The sequence below is a fragment of the Bison bison genome, unplaced genomic scaffold (genome assembly GCF_000754665.1).
Source record: "Bison bison bison isolate TAMUID 2011002044 unplaced genomic scaffold, Bison_UMD1.0 scf7180017862121, whole genome shotgun sequence".
Lineage (NCBI taxonomy): Eukaryota > Metazoa > Chordata > Mammalia > Artiodactyla > Bovidae > Bison > Bison bison.
In genome coordinates, this window is record NW_011492693.1 from 150,336 (window position 1) to 168,315 (window position 17,980).

General features: G+C 43.7%; 1 pseudogene; it reads left to right on the plus strand.

Annotated features, from left to right (window-relative positions):
• LOC104983232 overlaps positions 1-6,443 on the plus strand; it is a 13,237-nt pseudogene extending 6,794 nt beyond the window's left edge.
• Positions 6,444-17,980: the final 11,537 nt, after the last annotated feature.

Here is a 17,980-nt window from a genome sequence, read left to right on the forward strand (position 1 = left end):
TGGAAGAAGCATAAGCTGGAATCAAGATTGCCGGGAGAAATATCAATAACCTCAGATATGTAGATGACACCAGAAAGTGAAGAGGAACTAAAGAGCCTCTTGATGAAAGTGAAAGAAGAGTGAAAAAGTTGGCTTTTTCACTAAAGAGCCTCTTGATGAAAGTGAAAGAAGAGTGAAAAGGTTGGCTTAAAGCTCAACATTCAGAAAATGAAGACCATGGCATCTGGTCCCATCACTTCATGGGAAATAGATGGGGGAACAGTGAAAGCAGTGTCAGACTTCATTTTTTTGAGCTCCAAAATCACTGCAGATGGTGTTGCAGCCATGAAATTAAAAGATGCTTACTCCTTGGAATAAAAGTTATGACCAACCTAGATAGCATATTGAAAAGCAGAGACATTACTTTGCCAACAAAGGTCTGTCTAGTCAAGGCTTTGATTTTTGCAGTGGTCATGTATGGATGCAAGAGTTGGACTGTGAAGAAAGCTCAGCACCGAAGAATTGATGTTTTTGAACTGTGGTGTTGGAGAACACTCTTTAGAGTCCCTTGGACTGCAAGGAGATCCAACCAGTCCATTCTAAAGGAGATCAGTCCTGGGTGTTCTTTGGAAGGAATGATGCTATAGCTGAAAACTCAGTACTTTGGCCACCTCATGCGAAGATTTGACTCATTGGAAAAGACTCTGATGCTGGGAGGCATTGGGGGCAGTAGGAAAAAGGGATGACAGAGAATGAGATGGCTGAATGGCATCACCAACTCTATGGATGTGAATTTGAGTGAACTTCGGGAGATGGTGATGGACACAGAAGCCTGGCGTACTGCGAAACATGGGGTTGCCACAAGTCGGACACAATTGAGCGACTGAACTGAACTGAACTGATGCCAGAGAAGGCTACCTTACTCTCGACTCATTTTGTCCACAAGTTGGCACCAATGGGTCCTGGCCTGACTCGGTTGCACCACCTGGACAGAAGCCACAAGGCCAATTTTACTGACTCTGGTAGTGTTTTTCAGAGGGGCAGAGGTTTTAAAATTCACAGCCTCTTACAAATGGAACCCAAATTCCCCTCCCAGCTTGGTCTAACCATCTGATGTCCACCAAAGACACAGCCCAGCCTCAATTCTTCTCTGAGCATTTAATGGCAATGCACCCCAGCCCAGTCTTAGCCCCACTTCACATATCTGTAAGTGGGAACACTCTTTTCTCCCACAAATTGTGGACCTTGTAAGTACTGACCAGCTGTTTGGTCTAAGCATTATGGAATACGGGTGTGAGTGTGCACTTTTTGATGGCATCTTGGACTTGAACTACACCAACATATCCATCTTTGGAGCTATCCCCATCTTTGACAACCTGAAGAATCAAGGTGCCATTTATGAGCCTGTTTTTGCCTTCTACTTGAGCAATAAGTCTGATATGGACAATCCCTTTCAACAAATTAGCTGTAAGATACTTTCAGTTGAATGAAAATTATAGAACACTTGATAAAGAAGAATCCTGAGAGATAATCTAACCCAGGATAAATATAGCCCCAGGGCTGTACCTGGCTTCACCACTGGCCTTTATAAATAATGTTTTATTGTAACACAACCCTGTTCCTGGGCTTAAAACCAGTAACTTGGTCTAGGGGGTTGAGTGAGGAGGAAGACTAATGGAAGGCAATGGGAAACAAGTTGGAGGAAAAGGCAATACAATTTGCTTATGAATTTGATAAGGAAGGAAGGAGAAGGATGGTGGACATCTTTCCTTCTTCATTAGCATTCCACTGGGAGCCCAGGACCAGCTACCCATTTGCAGGTGCCAGTGAAAATGAAAGTGTGGGACACAAAACAAACATGTGGGACCCCTTGTTCAAGAAATATTAGGCATTTCAAGACAAGCAGAGCAGAGGTGGGGTCCCTTCTGAGTGCGGGGCCCTTTGAATCGTAGAGGTCACAGGCCAGCGAATCCAACTCTGGGTGACCTGAACCCACACAGTTAGAACTCCCAGGCTTTGATTTTCCTGAAAAGTGAGAAGCTGGACAAGGAGAAAGCCATTATGCTTCAGCATGGTGTCCTCTGAGTGTGTCTGAGCACTTAGGTAGCCGGAGGTAGGGCATCTTCAGAAGATAGAGTAGGTGGAGCCCAGCCAGGTGACTCAGCTTCTAACCTCCTCTCTGCCACTCTTTAGCCAGTAATCGAACTCAGTCTGGATCTCAATCGCTCCTAGCCTTGATTTCTGCATCTGTACATGGGCACCTTATTAGGGCCTTGATGGGTGGACCAGCACAGCTCTCAGACAACGCTGTGGTTACTATCCTCCAAGGATCCCCCCACCTCTCTTCTCTCAACATATGCAGGGAAAAAGGCAGTGTGGTGATGTTTGGTGGGGTGGATAAATCCTACTACCAGGGAGTGCTCAACTGGGTACCATTGATCCATGCGGGCTACTGGAGTGTACACATGGACCAGTAACCTCTCCCTCTGAGGATCAGCCCAAGTGATGCTCCTGCTACTGTACATGGACACAGGCTGCTGCTGCTGCTGCTGCTGCTGCTGCTGCTAAGTCATTTCAGTCGTGTCTGACTCTGTGCGACCCCATAGACGGTAGCCCACCAGGCTTCCCCATCCCTGGGATTATCCAGGCAAGAACACTGGAGTGGGTTGCCATTTCCTTCTCCAATGCATGAAAATGAAAAGTGAAAGTGAAGTTGCTCAGTCGTGTCCGACTCTAGTGACCCCATAGACTGCAGCCCACCAGGCTTCTCCGCCATACATGGACACAGGCAGACACACACAAATACATTCTCACACACATAGTCACACAGACGTATGCACCACCCACAATGACACAGACAGACACACAGACACATGGAAACACGTAAGCAGACACATATAAATGTACACAGAGACACATATAAACATGCATAGCTAGTCAGAGACATACAAGCACTCACAGAGACACATAGAAACACACATACAGACACATATACAAACTAACACACAAGCAGATAGATATGCAAACAACCCATGGGTTCATAATCCCCAAGACCTTCTGAAACCAGTGCTCTGACCAGGGTCCTAAAAGGGTCCAGAGAGGTATGGGCAGCTGGGAGAAGATTGCACCCACTGCCCTATGAGGCATGGAGTATGGTTAAAGGACTCTACAGTGTAGTGAAAAGAGGACCAGGGAGAATTTCTCCAGCCTGAACAGAGGTATAAGATGACCAACTGTCTGGGGCTACCTGGGACCAAGGAAGTTCTCAGTACAGATAAATGTCAGTTTAAAAACAGGGGAAGTCCTGAGCAAATGGGGAGACTGGTCTCCTAAGGGAGCAACTACTGAGCAGTGTAGAGAGATTTTCTGAAGTCTTAAGATGTGAAAGCAACTAATAAAAAAGACACCCCACATTCATGGGCACATAGTGGGGCAGGGGCTATAACAGAGAATCAGGACAGTGGGATCCAGGAGTGACCTGAGGACAAGAGGCATAATTGATAGGATTCTGTGTGATACCCGAGACAAAAGCTGACCTGTCCTTTGGAGTTTCTGTGGGCTAGTCATGTATTTCCTGGCTAGTGTCTCAGGGTCTGAGCTGGTTGTGGGAGCAGTGCTGGCAGACTCCCTCTCCCAGAGGAGCCCTTCTTCCACCACTATGAGAATCTGCTACTGTCGTGAATCTGCATCATCACTCTGCGATTGACCCATTACTTGTTCCCCAACAGATATAGCTCTCTGGATGTTCCTCATTCATTATTTTCACAGTCTTCATTCACTTACTAAACAGACAAGCCTTGGGCATCCACTGTGCACCAGGCACTTTAGGGAGGCAATGAGAATAAAACTCGCCCTCACATCTAAGAAGGCAGATGCACAGGAAATGAGACACACACATAGCGAATTGTGACTTTGGCACATGCTAGACATGAGGAAGTGTCTACAGAGACTGTCAAAAAAGACTGATAAACAACGGGGGAAAGACTTCCCTGAAACCATGACAGTTAAGCTGGAATCTGGAAGATGAGAAGAAATTTGCTAGTCAAAGGGAAGGGGGCTCCTCTAGGAAGGAAGACCAGCTTGTGTCAAGGAGCAAAAGAGCCTGGTGTAATCCAGTACTGCATTCAAGAATGTCAAGGAAGGTGCCGTGTCAGGAGCAAAGGAAAAGAGTCAGCACAAAAGATGAAGGGCTGTTTAGGAGACGGTCGGGAAGGGGGCAGCTCTGGGGAGACTCAGAGTGACCTTGATGCCTGCTTTGTCACACTGTCTCTCAGCATCTCCATGAAAAATGTTATTGCTTGTTCTGGCGGCTGCGAGGCCCTTGTGGATACTGGGACATCATTGATCCTTGGCCCAAGAAGACTGGTCAGTAACATCCAGAAGCTCATCAGTGCCATGCCACGGGGTTCCGAGGTGAAGGGTCATGCCCCAGGGTCACTCCCAATCTCCACACACAAGAAGGTTCTCCAGGGTCAACCTCTCTCCCTCTCTCTCTAACAACACTACAGTTCATGTTTTGTGGTCAATACCCTGTCCTCTATTATCTGCACCATCAATGGTTTCAACTACCCAGTCCCAGCTCAAGCCTACATCCTCAAGGTAAGGGCAGAACCCTGAGGGGTGGTTCTCAAATAGGAACTTGCAGGAACCCTTGGGCTGCTGCTGGGAAGAGGATGCCCTCTTCAGGCCATCTCACACTATTGCAGATGCTGCTGAGCCCTGGGGCTGTCCAGAGCCTCCAACAACACGAATCCCTTGAGAGTAAAGGGCCATCTGGGACACTGCATATCCTGAAATAAATGTGGAGATACCACGCCATGCTGGCATGGTGGGAGTCACAAGGAGAGGGGAACACTCAGGTCCTCAGTCCTCAAAGAGCTTCAGTTCAATCTGAACCCTCATACGGAAGAACACAGAAAGTCAGCTCTAGCAGTCCCTGAAACAGGCCATGTTACAAGGAGAATGGCTGGGGACAGTCCCAGTGTGCTGTCCCACTATAGGGATTAACAGTCTCCCTTCCCTTCTCACAGTTTTCCTGGTTTGGATGATAAATTACATGGTCACCCAAATTATTGGATGCATCTTCCCCTAGGTCTGGCCTGGTGCCCCCTTTGTGAGTCAGGCTACCCGACCCCTCTGTGGGGAGGCTGGGTGCTAATGTGAATAAAGGGTTCACAGTGATTGCTCAGCCCCAGCACAGGGTGGAGGCTTCATGTCAGCTCCCTAGGGCAGTTCAGAGCTGGCTGATGGGCTCAAAGAAGACTTTGAGGAAGGGAGCAAATTTCAAGAATTCTAAAACTGTAAACTCATGGAGCCATATGGAGGGTTTCTTGGTTCTAGGCAAAACTGCACTGGATTCCATGCAAATGGCATCCCAAGGTGCTCTGCACTGCGGCACTGAGGACTTACTCAGGGTGATGAGGGCTATGGACTGACCAGTGGAGATGGGGAACCAGAGTACGTTACCCACCCAAGCCTGGAGTGGCCAAAGAGGATGAATGCGGGCCAAAGGAGGCTTCCCAGAGTTCCTAAGTTAAGTCTTCAAGAACGTGTTGTGGGCACTGCTCTATTTAAGATGGATAACCAACAATGAGTTACTGTGTAGCATGGGGAATTCTACTCAGTTATATGACAACCTGGATGGGAGGGGTATTTTGGGGACTAGGATACATGGATACATATGGTTGAGTCAATTTACTGTCCACCTGAAACTCAGAATATTGTTAATCAGCTATACTCCAATACAAAATAAAGTGGTTTTTTTGTTTGTTTTTTAATAAAGTATGGGTTGTGGGGACGCAGGAGGAGAACCAGCATTCTCTGCAGAGGAAACAAGGAGCAGAAGTCAGAATGAAATAAACAGGGATAGAGGAGAACTATGGACACTCTTTTTCTTTTCTAAAAATTTTATTGAAATGTGGCTAATCTTCAGTGTTGTGTTAAGTTTTGCTGCACAGCAATGTGACTCAGTTATACACATACAGAAATACATTTTCTTTTTCTTATTATTTCTCATGTGGTTTATGACTGGATAGTTAATATCTTTCCTTATGCTCTTCAGTAGGACTTTGTTGTTTATCATTCCTCTGTATCCCCAACTCCGAGTCTTCCACCCCCCCACACCCTTTCTCGTGGCAACCTCATGTCTTGGCCCTTTTTCGTTGTGGATGAACTCTCATATCCCCTGCTAATGGGAAAATCCCATGATACTTACCAAAAGAGGGAAATAAAACCAAGAATTGTGCTGGATCTAGATATTTGTGGGAGTTGCAAGTAAGGGCTTAGTCTGACTGGTGTGTGTCTGACTGCCCCAGGATCCTAGAAGTCACTGCTATACCACCTTTAAAGAGAACACAGTGAGGATATCTAGAGAGACCTGGATCCTGGGTGACGTCTTCCTGAGGCTGTATATTTCAGTCTTTGATTGAGGAAATTACAGGCTTGGCCTGGCAGAGACAGTATAAATGCTTGGAGTGGTTCAGGAATCAGTAAGGCCCTCTGAGCAAACACTAAATCACACTTGAGGTACTCCGGCCCAAGATGCTGGTAAACTGTATTTGGTGGTCTGCATACCCTATTTTCAATAAAGAATAAAAGGTTTCACACGTGTACACCTGTAGCAGATTCATGTTGATGTATGGCAAAACCAATACAATACTGTAATTAACCCCCAATTAAAATAAATAAATATATATATTGAAAAAAAAAAAAAGGTTTCATTCGTAATGGTGCTGAAACAAATGGATGCCTCTGTGTCTGGGAGGTGTACAATGATCGAGAAGAATCTAGAACAAAGTCTGAATCACAGTTGAGAGGAGCCCACCTCCACCTAGCTTCAAGGAAAGGAGAGACTCACTGAAATGATTCTGGGAATCCAGGACTCAAGAATCAGAGCAAATACAAAGATCTCTGTGACTCGACCCAAGAAATCAGAAGTCATCAGTTCTCTATTTCACACCCTCACTCTTTTATTCCCTCTTCTCTGATGGTCTTGGCTTGACAACTTTCTTCATTAAGGCATCTACACCGAGTGACAGAGTCCAAGCTACCTGCCCTAGGGTTTTATATCCTGAAGCCATCTTTAATAAGGAAAGAAAAGATTGAAGACATCAGAGTTCAAGGGTGTTCTCTGAATGACCCACCTCAGATCACATGTACAGTCCTAGATCAGCCATCCTGGCAGGGCCATGGGGTCCTATGATTGGCTTTACATGGTCTTGTGGCCCTGATCCAGCAGCACACATGATTGTCAATTTCCTCCAGAACTACATGACTGAAGCTGGGGAGAGACAACCCCAAAGAAAGCGACTGGGAGATAGTCTAGGCCATGGAAGAGTTTGTGATGACCCACCAACTCCACCACCTCCTCATTCAGAGGAATTATAAAGGGTAATGAAATAGCCTCCCTTCATCCAATCTCAGATGAACTTATCACTGGGTTTCTCCTCCAGGGGAGTTTGGTAGTACAGGTGAGGTACTTCATGGAGAGCTGGTTCCCTTTTGTTCCACACTGAAAGGTTGTTGTTGAATCTTGCAAAGACGCCGGAATTCTTGGCCCCCTGAGGAGAAGAATTAAATCTGGGGCCAGAGACAAGGCTTGATCACTCAGAGCTTTTGTGTAATAAAGTTTTATTAAAGTATAAAGGAGATAGAGAAAGCTTCTGACATAGGCATCAGAAGGGGGCAGAAAGGGTACCCCTGCTAGTCTTCAGCTGGATGTTATATAGTCACTAGCAGTCTGTTAATGAAAGAAAGGAATGTCTTAAAACTCAGAATGGCACTAGGCCCCTCACCCATAAGATGCATTTTGGGATAATCTTGGCACCAAATGGTTCATCCTGGGCCATAAAATTATTAACTTGAATCTTGAAGAAGGGCAGATCACCATACAAATAGTTTCATTTACATAGTTTGGGGAACAATATCTGAGTATAACATACTGGTTTGCCAAGTAGGCTCTAAGCCAAGAGGCAGAACCGACTTGAAGACAGAGTTTGGAGTAAATGCATAGTACATTAGCATAGCTTAAGACAAATATTTCCATAAAAAACAGGCATTTGTTAACTCAAGGTTTGAGAATAGTTAACTTCAGGTGAAACCCGGTGTCATTATGGCAACACAGTATTTTAAGAGAAACCTCCTTTTAAATTTGTATAGAGAAGGAAAAAATATTGCTAGTTTGTTTCCTCCTGCCACTTAAGAGAGAGAAAAATGTCTGACACTTGCAGACTATTTCCCCCGTTTGGAGACCGCTGGCCTTCCTGCCTGTTACCCTCTCATTCCCCTCTTTTCTTTTAGGAGAATGATGTTGCCTAGGGAAAAGGGGTGTCATTCTCATTCCATAACTGTTTCCAAGCTGACAAGGGGCGTTGCCCCTAAATTGGTGAGGCAATATGTTCTCTTAATCCTCATATCGAGGATATCTGATCCAGGGGCCCTAAATAGTAGTTGGAGGAAGCTTCAGCAGTAGCAGGAGTTTGAGCAACCATTTGTAACTTAAAAGCTTTCATGCAGCTAGAAACAAATCCAGTTATACAGTTACAGATGCAGGGAGCAAACAGAAAAAACAAAACAATCAGAATTACTGTAATTAAGATAGTTGTCCACCATGGGAAACTAGTTAACATCTCCCAAAGTGAGACAATTGAGGCTTCAGGAGTATCCATGGCCCCAATCATCTTGTTCATGTGTTTAGTAAAATGAGTAACATTCATGCTCATATCAGGTATATATGTACAGCATTGGGTATGAATAATGGCACATGTTCCTCCTTGCACAGCTGTCAGAATATCTAAAGCCAATCTGTTTTGTAGAACCACTTTTCTAATTTGTGCTTGTTCGGCCTTAAGAGCTGAAATAGCCTTTTGAGAATCTTGTAATGCCTGTTGAGTAAAATTAGTCAAAGCATCTACTAGTAGTATAACATCTGTAGTTCCCAAAAAGGGAACAAACACTGAAGCCAAATAATCATACCAGTGAAATACAGACTTTGCCCACCGAGTTTTAAGGTGGGATAAATTAGCAGGCTTTTCTGGAAGCTCTGAAAATACAAAGCCGTGAGTAAAGGCTAGACCCAGGGTGCATCTCCCTATCTAACCAGGGGGAACCCATGCCCATAGGTTAGAGCCTCATATCCAATAAGTCCCATTTGGAGCAAGCCAGCATGACTGAGGTATCCAGTCCCAATTAGTGCCTGACCAGACAAAGGGAGGACCTGAACTGGGGTTGGAAAACACGGAAATGATTACATTGTAAATTTCCTGAGGCAAAAATACCAGTTGTTTTCAATCATTGTAATTAAGCTGTTGGCTAATTTTTGGGGATGGCTCTGTTTGTTTCCAGCTTATAGGGGCAGTAGATATTAAACGTCCTTTTTCAGGTGTTAGCCATATAACCTCATTCCATATTTGGTAAACAACAGGTAAAAAACCATTCGATCTAGACCTATTTGCCTTATGTGTAGCAAAATAGTAATTGAACCGAGACAATGTCTAATCAAAATTAAAAGTCACATTATGTCCATAGTTAAAGTACAAAGTGTTGCACCAGTCCATTTTAGGGTTGGTAGATGTCATCAGATGAAGAAGAGATATCGCATGTGATTGTTGTCAAAGGTATGCACAGACTTGGAGAAAGTCTTTTCCTTGAAGTGGAGATGTTCACCACGGGAAGCCTTCCACTGATGAAGAAGGGAGTGCTCCACAGACCCAGCAGTTAGACCAATTGTGGAATGCAGTGTAGGAGTGAGCCCAGGACAGGAAGGCATTGTCTTAAGGATCAAATGGCAGACTCAGGATTTTTGGAGTCAGCAGAAGTAGGCTCATAAAGATTATCAGGCCCATCTAAAAAGTACAAAGTCAGAGCACAGAAAGTAAAGACATAAAATGAAGTCACTTAGTCTTGGTCAGGGTGCCACCTCTTAACTCAAGTGTGATGTAGCCACGAATCAATTCCTGGCACTTTGACAGCTGTGGGAGAAGAAAGAATAACCTGGTAAGGGCCTCCCTAGAGGGGCTCGAGTGATGGGCCCCCAGATCCCAATGTTTTTATGAGGACCTCAGTTCCTGGCTCAAATAGAGGCTTGCTTAACTCAGAGGCAGGGTCAGGAGTCCTCTCCTGGAGTTCCGTTAATGCCTGTTGAAAAGCTGAGAGCTGAGTTACATAACTAGTTAATTCTAAGGCTTCAGGGTCTATAACAATGTCTGTGCATAAGAAAGGCCTTCCATAAATACATTCAAAGGGGGACAGTCCCTCCTTTTTTGGGGCAGTTCGAGCCCTCATTAAAGCTATGGGTAGGACTTTAATCCAATTGTCCTGCATCTCTTGTGTTAATTTGTGCAAATGTCTTTTGATAATGCCATTAGCTTTTTCAACCTTTCTGGAGGTTTGGGTTCTCCAGGAAAAGTGTAAGTAATATTCTATCCCTAGAGCTTTAGATACCCGCTGAGTTACAGCGGCTTTAAAGGTGGAGCCATTGTCACTCTGAAGGCTCTGTGGCAGCCCAAACCTGGGGACAATTTCATGGATTAAAATCTTTATAACCTCCTTAGCCTGTTCAGTACGACAGGGAAAAGCCTCAATCCACCCAGTAAAAGTATCTACCCAAACTTGTAAGCAAGAATATGCATTAGCTTTTGGCATATGAGTGAAATCAATTTCCCAGTCCTCTCCAGGATACTTCCCACTTCGTTGTAATCCAGATTTTGCTAGCTTTTTAGTCTTTGGGTTATTTTTCTGACAAATCTCACACCTTTTGATAATATTCTTTAAAGTTTTCTTTACATTTTTACCTTCAAACAAACGAGAAGCCATTTGGTAAGTACTCTCTGCACCCAAATGAAAACTCTGATGTAAACCCTTAAGAATTTTCCATTGCGCATTTTCAGGAATTATTAATCGTCCATCCTTGGACTGTAACCATCCTTTTCAATAATCTTTGCTCCTCGTTTCTCATATCTTTCTAATTCTTCTTCAGTATATTGTGGTTTTTCCTGTTCCACAGGACCTGTCCAGATCAAAGGCATCTGCAGTGAAGGGGTTTCGTAAAGTGCTGCTTTTCTGGCTTGACAGTCAGCCAGCTGATTACCTTAGACTACTTTACTCCCATCCCTGCTGTGGCCTTTGCAATGCATAACAGCTACTTCTTTAGGAAAATATATAGCAGTTAAACGGAGAAGGCAATGGCACCCCACTCCAGTACTTTTGCCTGGAAAATCCCATGGATGGAGGAGCCTGGTAGGCTGTAGTCCATGGGGTCACTAGAGTCAGACACGACTGAGCGACTTCACTTTCACTTTTCATTTTCATGCATTGGAGAAGGAAATGGCAACCCACTCCAGTGTTCTTGCTTGGAGAATCCCAGGGACGGGGAAGCCTGGTGGGCTGCCGTCTATGGGGTCACACAGAGTCGGACACGACTGACGCAACTTAGCAGTAGCAGCGGCATAGCAGTTAAAAGTCTTTTGGTCTCTCTGAAATGCTTCATAGGTTCTCCTGTTGCCGTTTTAAGCTGTCTTTCTTTCCATATTGCAACATGAGCATGTAAAGTCAAATAAGCATACTTAGAATCTGTGTAGATATTTACCTGCTGCCCTTTGCTTAACTCTAGAGCTCGGGTCAGAGCCACAAGCTCTGCTAAGTGAGCACTGGTTCCCTGGGGGAGAGATTTTGCTTCCAAAACCTGTTCAGCAGTCACCACGGTGCAACCTGCTTTATGCTTTCCATCCCAAACAAAAGAATTGCCATCTGTAAATATTTCCGTGTCAGGATTGTTAATGGGGTATCCATTAGATCCTCCCGAGCTACATAGTTTAAAGTTAGGAATTGGGAACAATCGTGATCAGGTGTTTCATTTTCCTTCTCAGGAAGGAAAGTGGCAGAATTTAAATGTCCACAAACTTTAAGCTTAGTTATGGGTCCTTCTAACAACAATGACTGATATTTAAGAAGCCTACTGTCTGTCATCCAAATATTAACCTTAGAATTTAAGATTCCACTCACATTATGAGAAGTCAGTACAGTAAGTTTTCATCCATTAATTGTTCTTAAAGCTCCAGGTGCTAATAAAGCCGCTGCCCCAACTACTCTTAGACTGTGGAGCCACCCAGGTGAAACTACATCTAATTCTCTGCTTAGATAAGCAATAGGTTGCTGGTGAGGCCCTGGAGGTTGTGTCAAAACTTCCAAGAACACACCTTTTATTTCAGTGACAAACAAAGTAAATTCTGACCCTGTGGGCAAGCTCAGAGCTGGAGCTTGCAGGAGAGAAGTCTGAAGAACCTTAAAAGCCTTTTGAGTTTCTGGAGATCAACCCAGTTTGTCAGTTTGGGCCTGCTGAGTTTCAGCTATAAGTGTATATAAAGGCCAGGCAAGTTTCCCATAACCTGGAATCCAAATGCAACAGTAAGCTGTGATTCCCAAAAATCCTCTCTTAAAGCCATAGGTAGGGGATGATTTAGTATAGGTGTGATTCTCTCAGGGCCTATGGTCCTAGTCTTTTCTGATATGATTAGGCACAGATATCTAACTGATTGTTGACAAAGCTGAGCCTTTTCTCTTGATGCCTTGTAACCACAGCCTACCAGAAAGTTTAAGAAATCTTCTGAGGCTCGCGAACAAGCTTCCTCTGTTTCAGCACAGAGCAAAATATCATCTACATATAGTAACACCACCGCTTCAGAGCTATTAAATTTTTGTAGATCCCATGACAAACTTTGTCCAAATAAGTGAGGACTGTCACGAAATCCCTGGGGCAAAACTGTCCAAGTTAACTGAGAAGCTTGCTGTGTAGGGTCTTGAAAGGCAAATAGAAATTGACTTTCTTCCACCAAAGGCACTGAATAGAAGGCATCTTTCAAATCAATTGCTGAGAAATATTTGGCTCGTTCAGGAATTTCAGACAATAGAATATAAGGATTAGGCACCATGGGGTGTAAAGGAACTATAGCCTCATTTATTATACATAAATCTTGAACTAGTCTCCATTTACCATTTGATTTCTTTATACCCAGAATAGGAGTGTTGCAAGGACTTTACAGGGAATTAATAGTCCCTGCTCCTTTAAACTTTCGATGATGGGTTTTAACCCTTCCTTAACCTCAGGTTTCAGTGGATACTGCTTCTTATGTGGAAATAAGTGCAGGTCTTTGAGTTTGACAACTACAGGAATAGCATTTTGTGCTTGACCCACAGATTTTCCATCAGCCCATACTCTAGGATTTACATTTTGTTCAACTAAAGGGAGAGAAAGGGAGGGCTCCATATTCATGAAAACAGAGGCATGGACCTTGCTCAGTATGTCCCTCCCCAAAAGGGGTGCGGGAGATTCTGGCATGATCAGAAACTCGTGTGAAAATAGCACAGAATCCCAGTTGCAAGATGAAGAATAACTGAAATAATACCTTTTGGCTCGTCCAGACAGTCCCATTATGGAATCAAATCGGGAAGAAAGTGGACCAGGGGCTTCAGTAAGCACATAGTAAGTTGCCCCAGTATCTAAAAGGAAATCAACATATTTGCCTCGCACAATTATTAATACCTGGGGTTTCTCAGGTGTAATTAGGAAGGGAGCTTATGTGGGTACCCCCAGGCACCTTCAGCCCTGACTGTCTTGAGAGTCCTACCTGGAAACCTACACCTCTGGGTGTAGTCTCTCCTCTAGTGTGGTCCTTTGCAGACTGGACGTGGAGCCGGGGGCGGCTTAGATGCCTGAGGGCAATCCCACTTGAGGTGGCCCTCCTTTCCACAGTAGTAGCAAGCCCATCCTTTTTCACCTAGGTCCCTCTGGGCATTTTTCTCAGGCTGTTTAAGAAAGTTTTTCACAGCCATTGCGAAGGCTTCTGTCTTTTCCTTTGTCTTTTTTTGCCTTTCTTTCTTTTCTTCATATTCCCTACCATAATAGACTGTCTGAGCCAGTTGTAACAGAGTATCTAAAGACTGATTTGGTCCATACACCCATTTTAACAGCTTACGGCGGATATCTGGAGCCGACTGAGTGAGAGATCTATCCTTTAAGATCATTTTTCCCTTGTTCCTTATAGAACCGGTCTAATTGTAAAACAGTATTATACTTAAGAGACCCTCCAACTGGCCACCATTCGCTGTCCTCCAATGGATACCGTGGCCATGCAGTATCACAGGAAAACCAGGTGTGTCTTCTTTAAGCCCTGGGGATCAAATCTGTCCCAGTTTTTCAGGATACAGTTCAAAGGAGTGAGGCTGGAATTGTTAGCTCCCATCTGTAAGAGAGAAAAAAAGTGACCAGCGCCATTTTTCTACTGGAGGAGTCCCTCCCTGCTCTAGATGGGGGTGTAGACAGATTTTACACCAAAAGCTTTTCCTTCCTGGTCGGACTGGGGGAAACATTCATCACCTGAGTGCCTATGCACGACCCTGAGTATATTCCTGACCACAATAAGAATGATAGGAACATAAAGCTGAGATGTTCCTTCCAAGCATCACCACACCAGTATAAGAGCCTCCTCTGGTTGACTAAGAGCCAGTGTTGCCAAAGGGGGGAAAATAAATTGCAGTCCCAATCTGAGTAACCTTTAACCTCAGAGATGTTCTTGGAGCTAGAGCTCCATCTAGCTTCCGAACTTTCAATTCCTAGCGAGGCTAGGTGCTTTCTTGACTACCAATCCAAGTTTGGGACCTAAGCCACAGTATACAGTAACAGTATAGATCACAAGTCCCTTGAAAGTCTATGATCCAATAGATTAGGTTAGTACGTTTAATTCCCAAGGAGTTCTGAAATGGTCAAAGAGACCAAGAAAGGAGAGTTTGGTCCACATGCTTTGCCCATTTTCACCTACATAGAGACTTGTTAGGGGACAGGTAAGGTGATATGGAACTCCCATTTCCTTAAGAATTTTCCACAGTTTGTTGTGGTCCACACAGTGAAAGGCTTTAGCATAGTCAGTGAAGCAGATGGAAATGTTTTTCTGGGATTCCCTTGCTTTCTCTATGATCCAATGGATGTTGGCAATTTGATCTCTGTTTCCTCAAACCAGATTGTATATCTGGAAGTTCTCAGTTCATGTACTGTTGAAAATTAGCTTGAAGGATTTTGAGCATTGACTTGCTAGCAAGTGAGATGAGCACAATGGCATGATAGATTGAACATTTTTTGTAATTGTCTTTCGTTTGGATTGGAATGAAAACTGACCTTTTCCAGCACTGTGGCCATTGCTGAGTTTTCCAAAGTTGTTGACATATTGAATGCAACACTGTTACAGCCTCATTCTTTAAACAGCTCAGCTGGAATTCCATCACTTTCCCTAGCTTTTCTTGTAGTGATGCTTCCTTAATCCCACTTGACTTCATACTCCGGTATATCTGGCTTTATGTGAGTAACGCCAGCATCATCCCTATCCTGCTCATTGTGAACATTTTTGTATAGTTCTTCTGTGCATTCTTGCCACCTCTTCTTAATCTCATCTGCTTCTGTTAGGTCTTTGACTCTTCTGTCCTTTATTGTGCCCATCTTTGCATGAAGTGTTCCTCTGGTATCTCCACTTTTCTTGAAGAGATCTATAATCTTTACAATTTTATTGTTTTCCTCTAATTCTTGCACTGTTCACTTATAAAGACTTTCTTATTTCTCCTTGCTATTCTCTGGAAGTCTGCATTCCAATGAGTATATCTTTCCCTTTCTCCTTTTCCTTTCACTTCTCTTATTTTCTCAGATATTTTTAAGGCCTCCTCAGGCAGCCACTTTGCATTCTCACATTTGTTTTTCTTGAGGATGGTTTTGGTGACCACCTCCCATACAATGTTACAAACCTCCATCCATAGTTGTTCAGGCTCTGAGACCTAATCCCTTGAATCTATTTTTCATCTCCACTATATAATCATAAGGGATTTGATTTATGTCATAGCTGAATGTTCTAGTGGTTTTCCTTACTTTCTTCATTTGAAGCCTGAATATTGCTTGATTCTGCCTAAGCATTGCTTCCAGATCACCACCCACCACTCCCAGGGGGTGTGGAGCAAAAACACACAATTTGAGGACTGTTGCCCTGAGTTTGTGCTTGGCTTTTCACATGATTAGCTGTGTGAGTTTGATCAAGTCTCTTAACCTCTGTTTTCTAATCTGGAAAATGGGCATCATGATGATAATTCCACCTTCTAGATTGCATGTGTACCTGCAAAGAGCAAATGGCCCTGAGAGGGCTTTCTGGGTTCCTAAGTCTGGAACACATATGAATTATTCTGCCACCTGGAAGAAGGAAATCTTCTGTTTAGAGGTTATGGCTGCCATCCCCAAGGCTAAATATTGATTCAAGCCAAATGACATCTATTTCTGAACCCTGACCCAGAATTCTGACTGAGCTGATGCTTCTGTTCTCTGGGCTCACACAATAGCTAATGATTACTGGCTCAGATTACTCTCTTCCTCAGCCTTACCAGTCAGCCTTTCCTTGTCAAGTACTTCTCCCCTGAAATCACACTACAAGCAAAGTCATAAAGGCTCTTGGCCTCTTTTCAGTTTCTCACATTTCCAGCGTAGCAACAAGTAGCTGTTATGGCTACTTGTCATAGCAACAACTATAGCAAACCGTACAGTTCAACCTCAGCCTATTAAATGAATCTTTCCCCATTTGGCTTCTCATGTTTAAATTACCTAGAGTTGCCTTAATAACCTTCCTATGCTTGTTGTTTAATGACGAAATATGTGTGGATTTCATCTAGTTTTCTATCCCAAGCATAATTCCAACCATGCAATTAAGTAATCAAACATTTAGTCATCTAACTACCCACGGGAATTGACAAAAACAAACAACCCATCATGCATTTTTGTTTGCCCCAAAACACCATTGAAGTGATCTGCTGAAACAATGTGATACATTGGCATGTACACTCCAGAAGGAACACTTTTTCTCTGGATTTGTTTTCCATCTAGTGCACAGCGTCTACCATAAGCCTGGCCCTCCAGCAGCTAGTCACCTAATTTTTGCAAACTCAGCCCACTCCAGATCCCTTCCGCATCCCTCAGTAAAATCTAGAGAACAGACTTAGTCAAACTTCTCACTCCATCAGAAAAAAGTGTTTTGCGTTTTTTTCAAAAGGAATATTTGGTAACATATTCAAAATCTTGTGCTCCTTGTCTTGAATTCAAGGACCTGCACCAGAGGATGGGAAGCCTCCTCTTCCACCTAAATCTTTCACCACTCCCACCAGGGCCACAGGCTTCACTGGACCCCAAAGACTTCTGCCTGCTCTCTGATGTCCTCTGTACATCAGTTCAGTTCAGTCTCTCAGTCGTGTCCAACTCTTTGCTATATCATGGGGTGTAGCATGCCAGGTTTCCCTGTCCATCACCAACTCCCAGAGCTTGCTCAAACTCATTTTCATCAGGTCGGTGATGCCACCCAACAATTTCATCTTCTGTCTTCACCATTGCCTTCTGCCTTTAATCTTTCCCCATATCAGGGTCTTTTCTAATGAGTCAGTTCTTCCCATCAGGTGGCCAAAGTATTGGAGATTCAGCTTCAGCATCAGTCCTTCCAATGAATATTCAGAACTAATTTCCTTTAGCATGGACTGGTTGGATCTTCTTGTAGTCTAAGGGACTCTCAAGAGTCTTGTCCAACACCACAGTTTAAAAGTATCAATTCTTTGGTACTCAGCTTTCTTTGTGGTCCAACTCTCACATCAACTCACAATATCTGGTAAAACTATAGCTTTGACTATATAGACCTTTGCTGGTAAAGTAATGTCTATGCTTTTTAGTATGCTGTCAGGGTTTTCATAGCTTTTCTTCCAAGGAGCTAACGTCTTTTTTTTTTTTTTTACAACTCTGGTCACTATCTATAGTGATTTCTGAGCCCAGGAAAATAAAGTATGTCACTGTTTTCATTGTTTTTCCAGGTGTTTGCCATGAAGTGATGGGACTGGATGCCATGATCGTCATTTTTTGATCTGTACATACCTCATCAAGATCATCTCAAAGAAAAAGAAATGCAAAAAGGCAAAATGGTTGCCTGAGGAGGCCTTACAA